Source organism: Hylobates moloch, unplaced genomic scaffold (assembly GCF_009828535.3).
Source record: "Hylobates moloch isolate HMO894 unplaced genomic scaffold, HMol_V3 SCAFFOLD_22, whole genome shotgun sequence".
NCBI classification, from domain to species: domain Eukaryota; kingdom Metazoa; phylum Chordata; class Mammalia; order Primates; family Hylobatidae; genus Hylobates; species Hylobates moloch.
In genome coordinates, this window is record NW_026652297.1 from 9,085,838 (window position 1) to 9,098,294 (window position 12,457).

Below are 12,457 nucleotides of genomic sequence, written 5' to 3' on the forward strand. Positions count from 1 at the left end.
GCTAAATGACCCCATAGAGACAGAAGAGGTGGGGTCCTCGTATCGATGCAGTATCTTTTGCATCTTTGCAGATTTCTGTTGTGGGTGGGTGGTCTGGATACTTTCTGGATACTTCTTTTGAGGGTGAGATGGGCTCAATCCTGGGAGTTGTGTGAGGGCCTGCTATTGAGACTGTATCTGTAGTACCCGTGATTTGGTTCCTCCTGGCTTGGCAGTGCCTGCTTGTTTCCCCTGATGACTCAGACTCCACTCTGGCTGCCACTCAGACCCTACATCCTCCATCTGGCTCTTCACTAGAATACCTCTCCCCAGCCTCGCTGCTGATTCACCTTTCCCTTGTGATGGCCGGTGCCTGGAAGCCTGGTGGCTACCACCTCAGCTGCTTTCCACGCCTCTTCCCTGGAGTATGTGGGAACTCCTTGGTCCAGTCTAGTCCATACCGGTCTTGGGGGAAGCTCAGGAAATTATATTTCGCCCCTTTCCCTGCAAGCTATGCTGTGCTATTGAGCTACACTTTGATATAGCCACTTCTGGGGTGGTGTCAGGCAACCGATAAGGTGAACTCCTCCCAGGGTCCCAAAGATGCAGTACTCCGAAGCCCTCAGCCTTTCCCCTGTCTGCTTAACAAACCTCTCACTTTGGGCAGGATCAGGAAAAGGAAGATTGGATGTGGCCTCCCTTACCTCTCTCTTCTTTTCTTTCCTAGGTAGTCCCCTGGGATGAATAGCGGGGAAGAGGTTTCCTCTTTTTCTTCTTGTCTTTCCTTGTGAAAAACTCCAAGATTGGCCAGGCACAGTGGCTCATGCCTGTAATCCCAGCACTTTGGGAGGCTGAGGCAGGCAGATCACCTGAGGTCAGGAGTGTGAGGCCAGCCTGGCCAACATGGTGAAACCCCATCTCTGCTAAAAATACAAAAATTAGCTGGGCGTGCTAGCGTGCGCCTGTAATCCCAGCTACTCAGGAGGCTGAGGTAGGGGAATCACTTGAACCCAGGAGGCGGAGATTGCAGTGAGCCAAGATTGTGCCATTACACTCCAGCCTGGGCAACAAGAGTGAAATGCCATCTCAAAAAAACAAAACAAACAAAAACAACCTCCAAGATGGAATCTAGAACGTCTTTTCTCTCTCATAAAGCCTAGCTTTTAAGCTACTACCTGGCCAAAAAGCCCCCAGATCCTATTTAGAAGCTGATAATTAACTGTTTTTTTTCTCTTTTCTCCTTTTCTTCTTCTTCTTCTTCTTTTTTTTTTTTTTTTCATTCCCACTGTGACAATCCTAAACCTCCCTGAGGCAACTGGAAACCTCTAAAGATTGGGGGAAAGGTAAGTACAAGAAAATGTAAAAGAAGGCAGCGAGTTGAGGGACTTCAAAATGATATTATCACCATTATATACATTGATAATTTTTCCTACGCACATCATGTTCTAATGTGGTTGTTCCACAGAGGCTTGCAAGGCTGAGACCACAGCCCTGTGGGTAGACCACATCTGTCCAGCCAATGGCTGGAAGAAGATGTAGGTCCTCAGACAGGAAACCAGAACTCTGAGGGCAATCTTAGCAGACAGGAGAAAGCATTCCTGGCCACCTCAAGGTTTCTTGGCCTGGCCTCACAGGAGCCTCAGGACAGTCCTCCCACATGTGGGCCAATTTTCTCTCTCAAATGGAGTCAGGCCAGGGTCTTTGAAGGGAGACTTCTTCGTAGGGCTCTGCTTCCCTGAATCCACAATTCAAAAGATTAGCAAAATAAAATATTTTTAGTAAGAGGACTAACATAGGAGTATCACTTTTTATTTTGCCAAGCACGGATGTTTAAAACAAAGCATCATTTGTATTGTAAATGTTTCTTTTAAAAAAGGTAAGAGCATTATTTGTATAGTCAGTGTTTCGTTTAGTACCTGAAAAGTTGATGATTTTATTTTAAGGAAAGCGTCATTTACTGACAAGCAAGAAAGCCACTTCAGATGCCTGGATGGCACGGAGCAAAGGCATGGAACAGAGCCAGATATAAACAGAGATAAACAGAGATAACAGAGATAAACAAGGTCATTCCAAGGCTAGTAAGTATACTTCTTTGCCCACAGGATTTGCACGGGGGCCTATGGGAGGTGAGACCGAAAGGACGCTGGAGCATGTCCTGGAGATAACCTTGAGTAACAGGGCGAGGACTAGAATGTCAGCTTTGAGAAAGTCAGAGCTTCTGTCTGTTTCATGAAGAGGGAATTGACTAAGAGGAAACCATATTTGGGAAATTTAAGTTGTAGGTTATGTGCAGGTTCTGGTGGAATTACTGCATTTTGTGGCAGAGAAGTGAGAGGAAGGAAAGCCATTCAGGAGAGACAGCATGGAACCTATCCCAGACTTTGGCTGAAGTGTAACATCTAGTGCAACATGAATGGGGCACTTTTTCTACGTCTGTTATTTATTGTGTCTGTTGGTTGCCATGGGGGACCAGGTGATTTTTAAGAGAGCCACAGACACTCTTTAAAATCCAATAGATATGCACAAGGTAGATTTGAACATTTTAGACAATTTCTGTCTCTTCTGTACAGAACTTAGTCCACATTTGTACAGGCCCTTCCACCTTGGCGCCTGTATCATAATATGACTTGCCTTTTTCCTTTAGGTCACTTACCACAATTCGGATTATTTCATTAACATAAGCATCTCATTAATATCTGTTTCCTCCACTAAACCATGAGGTTCATAGGAACAGGGCTCATTATTTTACTCATGATTGTATCTCTAGCACCAAGTATGTGCCTGACATATAAAAAAGGCACTCGATAGGCCAGGCACAGTGGTTCACGCGTGTAATCCCAGCATTTAGGGAGGCCAAGGCGGGCGGATCATGAGGTCAGGAGATCGGGACCATCCTGGCTAACACGGTGAAACCCCATCTCTACTAAAAATACAAAAAATTAGCCTGGCGTGGTGGCGGGCACCTGTAGTCCCAGCTACTCGGGAGGCTGAGGCAGGAGAATGGCATGAATGTGGGAGGTGGAGCTTGCACTGAGCCAAGATTGCGCCACTGCACTCCAGCCTGGGCGACAGAGTGAGACTCCATCTCAAAAAAAAAAAAAAAAAAAAACACTCAATAAATGAATCAACACATGAATGTACCTCTAGGAAGAGTAATTGGAATCTCTTCATCAAGTACACTTTACTGAGTGTCTGTGTGAGGTATATTTGTTTGTTTGTTTTTAACAAAATGAGCTTCTTAAAGGCCACAATCAAACACAAATAAATAATGGATCCTACAGTTGCTGTTAGGTGAAGTGGTCTTGGTAGTTCCTGGCAGCTGAGGCATGGTGCTAATGTAGTGCCCCCTGTTGGATAAAACAGAAAATTCGGCTTTTTGCACAATCACATTTTCCCTTTGCAAAGAAACACGTAGTTCCATCTGAATTTTGTGGCATCTCCTCTGGCATTAACAAATTTTTATATTTGGCTTCATTTCCTCAGCTAAATTTACTATTTTCTCACTCTTTCTCTATTAAATAATAGCTTTGTTTCACCCCATTTTCCACATTTCAGATAAAGAAATCTTATGTAGTAAATCGTAGTAAAATTTCTGATTCACAAAAGTAGTCAGGGAATTGAAGTATCGCATTAATAAATTACCTTATGCGACATGCATCGATCACTTGAAGACACAGATATCTGTGATAGAAATACACTCTATAGTGATGGTATGGCAACATATTCATTAAGAAGATTATTGAGAAGAAATACTCATACCAAAACCTATGGCATACAGCAAAAGCAGTATTAAGAGAGAAGTTTATAACAATAAATGCTTACATTAAAAAAGTATAAAGATTTCAAATAACCAACCTAATGATGCATCTCAAGGAACTAGAAAATCAAGAAGCCAACCCCAAAATTAGTAGGAGAAAAGAAATAACAAGGATAAGAGCAGAAATAAATATAATTGAGACAAAAAAAAATACAAAAGAAAAAAGATGTTTTTTTGAAAAGATAAACAAAATTGCCAAACCATTAGATAGACTAAACAAGAAAAATAGAGAAAGGACCCACATAAATAAAATCAGAAACGAAAAAAGGAGATATTACAACTGCTACTACAGAAGTCCAAAAGATTGTTGGAAACTATTGTGAACAACTGTACACCAAAAAATGAGAAACGTAATGGAAATGCATAAATTCCTAGACATGTACAAACTACCAAGATTGAACCAAGAAGAAAGAAAATCTGAATAGACCAATGGTGAGTAACATGATTGAATCAGTATTAAAAGTCTCCCATGAAAGAAAAGTCCAGGAGTTGATGATTTCACTGCTGAATTCTACCAAATATTTAGAGAACTATACCATTTTTTTAAAAAACTTTTCTAGAAAGTTGAAGAGAATTCTTCCAAATGCATCTTTGAGGCCAACTCATCCTGATACCAAAACCAGACAAGAACACAACAACAATATAAGAAAACTATAGGCCAGTGTCCTTAAAGAACATAGATGCAAAAATCCTCAACACAATACTAGTAAACTGAGTCCAACAGCACATTAAAAAGATCATTCATCATGATCTAGTGGGATTTATTCCAAGGATGCAAGGATAGTTTAGCATATGCAAATCTATAAATATGACATATTATGTCAAAAGAATTAAGTACAAAAAATCATCTCAACAGATGCAGAGAAAGCATTTTATAAAATTCAACATCCCTTCATGATAAAAAAAAACCCTCCAAAAAGTATGTATAGAGAAAATGTACCTCAATACAATAAAGGCCATATATGACAAACTCACACCTAATATTATACGGAATGGGGAAAAACTGAAAGTTTCTTCTCTGAGAACTAGAACAAGGCAAGAATGCCCACTCTTACCACTCTTATTCAACATAGTACTGGAATTCCTAGCCAGAGCAAATAAGCAAAAGAAAGAAATAAAGGGCATTCAAATTAGAAAGGAGGAAGTCACACTGTCCCTATTTGCAGATGACATGATTTTATATATAGAAAACCCTAAAAGTTCCACCAAAACAAAACAAAACAGAAAACTCTTAGAACTGATAAGCAAATTCAGTAAAGTTGCAGGAAAAAAAATTAACATACAAAAATCAGTATCATTTCTATACACCAAAAACAGACTAGTGGAAAAAGAAATCAAGAGATCAGTCTCATTTACAACAGCTATAAAAAATGTAGGAGTAAATTTAACCAAGTTGATGAAAGATCTCTATAAGGTAAACTATAAAACATGAAAGAAAGAAATTGAAGAGGTCACAGAGAAAATGGAAACACATCCCTGTTCATGGACTGGAAGAATTTATATTACGAAAATGACCATACCACCAAAAATGATCTACAGATTCAGTGCAATCTCTATCAAAATACCAAAGACATTCTCACAGAAGTAGAAAAAACGACCCTAAAATTCATATGAAACCACAGAAGTCCAGTAAGAACGTTAGCTTAAAAATTTTTTTAAAACAAAAGAAACCACAGAAGGCCTCAAATAGCCAAAGCAGTCCTGAGTAAAAAACAACAAAACTGGAGGCATCGCATTACCTGACTTCAAAATATACTGCAAAACTATAGTAAACAGAACAGCATGGTACTGGTATAAAACCAGACACATAGACAAATGGAACACAGTAGAGAACCCAAAAATAAATCCATGTATTTACAGCCAATTAATTTTTGACAAAAGTACCAAGAACGTTCAATGGAGAAATGACAGTCTCTTCAGGAAATGGTGCTGGGAAAACTGGATATTCATAGACAGAAAAATGAAACCCTTATCTCAGTTGTCAGCAAAGCCTGAGTCCTGTCCTCTCACGCTCCTCCCTGGACAGCATGAGCTTCACCACTCCCTACACCTTCTCCACCAACTACTGGTCCCTGGGGTCTGTCCAGGCACCCAGCTACAGCACCTGGCCAGTCAGCAGCACGGCCAGTGTCTATGCAGGCATGGGGGGCTCTGGTTCCTGGATCTCTGTGTCCCACTCCATCAGCTTCCAGGGTGGCTTGGGGTCCAGAGGCCTGGCTGCAGGAATGGCCAGGGGTCTGGTAAGAATGGGAGGCATCCAAAATGAAAAGGAGACCGTGCAAAGCCTGAACAACTGCCTGGCCTCCTACCTGAAGACAGAGAACCAGAAGCTGGAGAGCAAAATCCGGGAGCACCTGGAGAAGAAGGGACCCCAGGTCGGAGACTGGGGCCATTACTTCAAGACCATCGAGGACCTGAGGGCTCAGATCTTCGCAAATACCGTGGACAATGCTCGCATGGTTCTGCAGATCAACAATGTCTGTCTTGCTGCTGATGACTTTCGAGTTGAGTATGAGACAGAGCTGGCCATGTGCCAGTCTGTGGAGAGCGACATCCATGAGCTCCCCAAGGTCACTGATGACACCAATGTTACTCGGCTGCAGCTGTAGACAGAGACCCAGGCTCTCAAGGAGGAGCTGCTCTTTATGAAGAAGAACCACAAAGTGGAAGTAAAAGGCCTACAAGCCCAGGTTGCCAGCTCTGGGTTGACCATGGAGGTAGATGCCCCCAAATCTCAGGTTTTCGCCAAGATCATGGCAGACAACTGGGCCCAATATGATGAGCTGGCTCAGAAGAACTAGACAAGTACTGGTCTCAGCAGATTGAGGAGCGTACCACAGTAGTCACCACACAGTCCGCTGAGATTAGAGCTGCTGAGATGACGCTCAGGGAGCGAGACGTAGAGTACAGTCCTTGGAGATCTACCTGGACTCGATGAGAAATCTAAAGCCCAGCTTGGAGAACAGCCTGAGGGAGGTGGAGGCCCGCTATGCCCTGCAGATGGAGCAGCTCAATGGGATCCTGCTGTATCTGGAGTCAGAGCTGGCACAGACCCAGGCAGAGGGGCAGTGCTAGGCCCAGGAGTATGAGGCCCTGCTGAACATCAAGGTCAAGCTGGAGGCTGACAGCACCACCTACCACTGCCTGCTGGAAAATGTCGAGGACTTCAATCTTGGTGATGCCCTGGACAGCAGCAACTCCATACAAACCATTCAAAAGACCACCACCTGCCGGACAGTGGTTAGCAAAGTGGTGTCTGAGACCAATGACACCAAAGTTCTGAGACATTAAGACAGCAGAAACAGGATACCCTTTGGGGAGCAGGAGGCCAAAAAAAATTCAGCATTCAAAAAAAAAAAGGTACCCCTATTTCTCACCATATACAAAAAACAAATCAAAATGGATTAAAAACTTAAATGTAAGACTTGAAACTACTAGAGAAAACATTGGGAAAGTGCTTTATGACATTGGTCTGGGCAAATTTTTTTGGGTTAAAACCTCAAAAGCATAGACAACTAAAGCAAAAATAGGCAAATAAGATTGCATAAAGCTAAAAAGCTTCTACACAGCAAAGGAAACAATCAACAAAGTGAAGAGACAATCTACAGATTGGGAAAAAATATTTGCAAACTATCCATTCAACAAGAGATTAATAACCAGAATATATAGGGAACTCAACTCAACAGCAAAAAACAAAACAAAACGAAACCAAACCAAAAAAAAAAAAAACAAGTAATACAATTTAACAATGGGCAAATGAACTGAAGAGACATTTCTCAAAAGCAGACATACAAATGGCCAACAGGCATATAAAAAATGCTCAACATTACTAATTATCAGGAAAATGCAAATCAAAACCACAGTGAGATCTCATCTCATCCGAGTTAGAATGGCTATTATGAAAAACACAAAAAATAACAGATGCTGGTGAGGATGTGGAGAAAGGGGAACACTCATACACTGCAGATGGAAATATAAATCAGTACAGTCACTATGGAAAACAGTATGGAGGTTCCTCAAAACACTGAGATCTAAAAACAGATCTACCATATGATCCAGCAATCCCACTATTAGGTATGCATGCAAAAGAAAGGAAATCAGTATATTGAAGAGATATCTGCATACCTATGTTTATTGCAGCATTCTTCACAATAGCTAAGATATGAGATCAATCTAAGTGTCCATCAATGGATGTATGGATAAAGAAAATATGGTACCTATACACAATGAAATACAACTCAGTTATAAAAAGGAATGAAATCCTGTCACTTGCAGCAACATGGATGAAACGAGAGATTGGTATGTTAAGTGAAATAACTAGGTTAGAAAAGTGAAAAAAGACAAATACTGCATTCTGTCACTCACGTGTGGGATCTTAAAAAGTTGATCTCATGGAGGCGGAGAGTAGAGTGATGGTTGCCAGAAGCTGGGAAGGTCGGAGGATGAATAGAGGTTGGTTCATGGGTGCAAAAATACAGTTAGATAGAAGGAATATATTCTAGTGTTTGATGGCACATGAGGATGACTGAGTTAACAATAATTTATCATATATTTCAAAATAACTAGAAGAGAAAATTTGAAATGTTCCCAACACAAAGAAATGATAAATGTTTGAGGTAATGGGTATTCTATTCACCATGATTTGATCATTACACATTGTATGCATGTATCAAAATATCACATGTATGCCATAAATATGCACAATTATTATGTATCAATTTAAAAGTTACTACTCACTAGAAGAAAGCTATCTTAAAGTTCTTATGGAACCTAAATAAAAGCCCAAATGTCCAAAGCAATCCTAAGCAAAAAGAACAAATCTGGAGGCATTACATTGCCTGATGTCAAATTATACTACAAGGCTATAGTAAATAAAACAGCATGGTACTGGTACAAAAATAGACACATTGATCAATGGATCAGAATAGAGGACCCAGAAATAAAGTCACATACCTACAACCAACTGACTTTTGACAAAGTTAACAAAAATAAACAATAGGGAAAGGATACCCTTATTCAATAAATGGTTCTGGGAAAATTGGCTAGCCACCTGCAGAAGGAAACTGGACCCCTTTCTCTCATCACATACAAAAACTAATTCAAGATGGATTAAAGACCTAAATGTGAAGCCTGAAGCTATTAAAATCCTAGAAGAAAATCTAGGAAAAACACTTCTGAATATCAGCCTAGGTAAAGAATTTATAACAAAGACCTCAAAAACAAATGCAATAAAAATGAAAACAGACAGATAGGATTTAATTAAGCTAAAACACTTCTGAAATAGTCAACAGAATAAACAGACAACCTATAGAATGGTAGAAAATATTTGCAAATTATTCCTTCACCAAACGACCAATATCCAGAATCTACAAGGAACTCAAACAATTGAACAAGAAAAAAACAAATAACTCCATTAAAAACTGGGCAAAGGACATGAACAGACATTTCTTAAAAGAAATATAAGCAGCCAACAAACACATGAAAAAATGCTCAACATCACTCAATCATTAACGAAATGCAAATTAAAAACCACACTGAGATACCATCTTACATCATTCAGAATACTATTAAAAAGTCAAAAACAACAAATGTTGGTGTGGATGTGAAAAAAGAGAACTCTTGTACCCTGATGGTGGGAATGTAGATTGGTTCAACCTTTATGGAAAAATCTCAAGGAACTAAAATAGAGCCATCGCACTAAGGGAATCTACCCCAAACATAAGCAATAATACATATAAAAATAACACCCACACTTGTGTGTTTATTGCAGCACTATTATTTATCATAGCAAAGTCAAGGAACCAACGTAGTATCCATCAATGGTTGATTGGATACAGAAATGTGATATGCAGCCATAAAAAAAAAGAAATAATTTCCTTTCATACAGCAGCATGAATGGAGCTGGAGGCCATTATCCCAAGCGAAGCAGAAAATCAAATATTGCCTGTTCTCACTTATAAGTGGGAGCTAAACAATGGATACACATGGACATAAAGATGGAAATAACAGACACTGGGGATTCCAAAAAGGGGAAGGGAGGAAGGGGGTGACTGTTGAAAGGTTACCTATTGGAGACAAAGTTTAATTTAGGGTGACTAGTACACTAGAGGCCCAAACCCCACCATTATGCAATATGCCCATGTTACAAACCTGCACATGTACCCTATGAATCTAAAATTTTGAAAATTAATTTAATTAAAAAAGAAAACATCATGAACTTCTAACCACTAAGTAAGAAATTAACTCTTTTACATTAGTTTACAGTTCAATGCAAGTGTAAATGGAATTTTTAATGGAAAAAAGTTACTACTTATAACCTACATTTAAATAAAAGCTTTGTTGAGGTATAATTCGCCTCCCATAAAATTCACCCATTATACTTTAAAATATAATTAAATGTTTTTAATTTATTTTTTTTAAACTTTTTTTTGAGACGGAGTTTCACTCTTGTTGCCCAAGCTGGAGTGCAGTGGCGCAACCTCAGCTCACTGCAACCTCCACCTCCCAAGTTCAAGCGATTCTTCTCTCTCAGCCTCCTAAGTAGCTGGGATTACAGGCGCCTGCCACCAAGCTCAGCTAATTTTTTGTATTTTTAGTAGAGATGGGGTTTCATCGTGTTGGCCAGCTGGTCTCGAACTCCTGACCTCAGGTGATCCACCCACTTCGGCCTCCTAAAGTGCTGGAATTACAGGCCTGAGCCACCGCACCTGACCTTAACTGTGTTTTAGTACGTTCACAGAGTTGTACAACCATCATCACAATCAATTTTATAATATTTTCCTCACCCCCTAAAGAAACTCCATACCCATTAGGAGTCACTTTCCATTTCCCTCCAACTCATTCTCCCTCCCATTCTGTCCCCACCCTATCCCTAAGCAACTGATAATCAACTTTCTGTCCCTGTAGATTTGCCTATTCTTACGGCCGAATGATATTTCATTGTGAGGATACGCCACATTTTATCTAACCTTTCATCAGTTGATGGATATTTGGGTTGTTTACACTTTTTGGTTATTATGAAGGATGCTTGTCTTCAAGTGTGTGTATAGACATAGGCTTTCATTTGTTTTCAGTGAATTTCACTGCAGCCAGGAATGAAATTGCTGGGTCATGCGGTAACTCTCTTTAATCTTTCGAGGAACTGCCAAACTGTTTCTAAGGCAGCTGCACCATTTTACATTTCCACCAGCAATGCATGCGGGTTCCAGTTTCTCTACATTTTCCCTTATACTTGTTTTTATCTTTTTTTTTTTTTTTTATTACAGCCACTCTAGTTGGTGTGAGGTAGTATTTCATTGTGGTTTTGATTTGCAGTTCCCTAATGGCTAATGATGTTGGACATCTTGTGCTTATTATGTTGAGCATCATGTGTTTATTAGCCATTTGTATATCTGAAAAAATATGCAAATGTGCATGTTTGCTACATGAGTATATTGTATAATGGTGGGTGGGTTTCTACTGTACTTATCACCCCAAATTGAAAATTTGGACAAAAATGTCTATTTAGATTCCTTGCCCATTTATAGATTGGGTTGTCTTTTTGAGTTGTAATAGTACTTGACATATTTTAAATATGTCCTTTATCAGATACATGATTTTCAAATGCTTTCTACCATTCTGTGGGTTGTCTTCATTTTCTTGATAGTGCCCTTTGAAGCATAAAGTTTTAAATTTTGGTGATGTCCAGTTCACCTATTTTTTGTTGCTTGTGGTTTTGCTGCCATATTTAATATATAATTCACCTTTATAAGTTATCCTGATATGCAAATATTATTCATTATGTGATAGAAATTAATGTTATTTACATTCATATGAAATAATTTAAATATCTTGGGTTTATGTGTACATTCTTAATTATTAGAAATCCAGAAAACAAGGTGTGACCTACATGCATCCCCACTGAAGAGGAAAGGCATTTTCTTTTTCTTTTCTTTTTTTTTTTTTTTGAGACGGAGTCTCGCTTGTCACCCAGGCTAGAGTGCAGTGGTGCGATCTTGGCTCACTGCAAGCTCCACCTCCCGGGTTCACGCCATTCTCCTGCCTCAGCCTCCCAAGTAGCTGGGACTACAGGCGCCCGCCACTACGCCCAGCTAATTTTTTTGTGCTTTTAGTAGAGATGGGTTTCACCGTGTTAGCCAGGATGGTCTCGATCTCCCGACCTCGTGATCCACCCGCCTCGGCCTCCCAAAGTGCTGGGATTACAGGCTTGAGCCACCGCGCCCAGCCGAGGAAAGGCATTTTCTATCTGAGACAATTGCTTTAAAAGTTAGAGGAGGATGAGGTTGGACTGAGGGGATGGGTTTTATCCCTGTGACTCACAACACAGTTATAATAACAAGAACATTAAATGTGGGAAACATTTCATGAGCGTCTGTGATATGAAAAAAATTTTCACCTGGGAAAGGGCTAAGCCCAGGAAGAACCATAAAGAGGTTTCCCAGGATCGGGGGTGGGGAGAAGAAGTCAGTTTTACTCAGAGGGAACATAAAAGGGATTTTGTGAATTCTTTAAACCCAGATTCATGGAAATTTGTTTTTCTTAGGACTGAACACTACATGTCTCAGTCACATCGAGTCTGCAATGAGAAATGCAGACATTTACAAAACAGATTGACAAAGAAATGTAAGCTGTGCTATCTTGCCTATGATGTAGCTTTTTATT

At 40.0% G+C, this 12,457-nt stretch overlaps 1 pseudogene; it reads left to right on the forward strand.

The window, feature by feature from the left end:
* The first annotated feature begins 5,823 nt into the window (after nt 1-5,823).
* On the forward strand, nt 5,824-7,087 carry LOC116461987 (keratin, type I cytoskeletal 18-like; annotated as a pseudogene).
* The last annotated feature ends 5,370 nt before the right edge of the window (nt 7,088-12,457 follow it).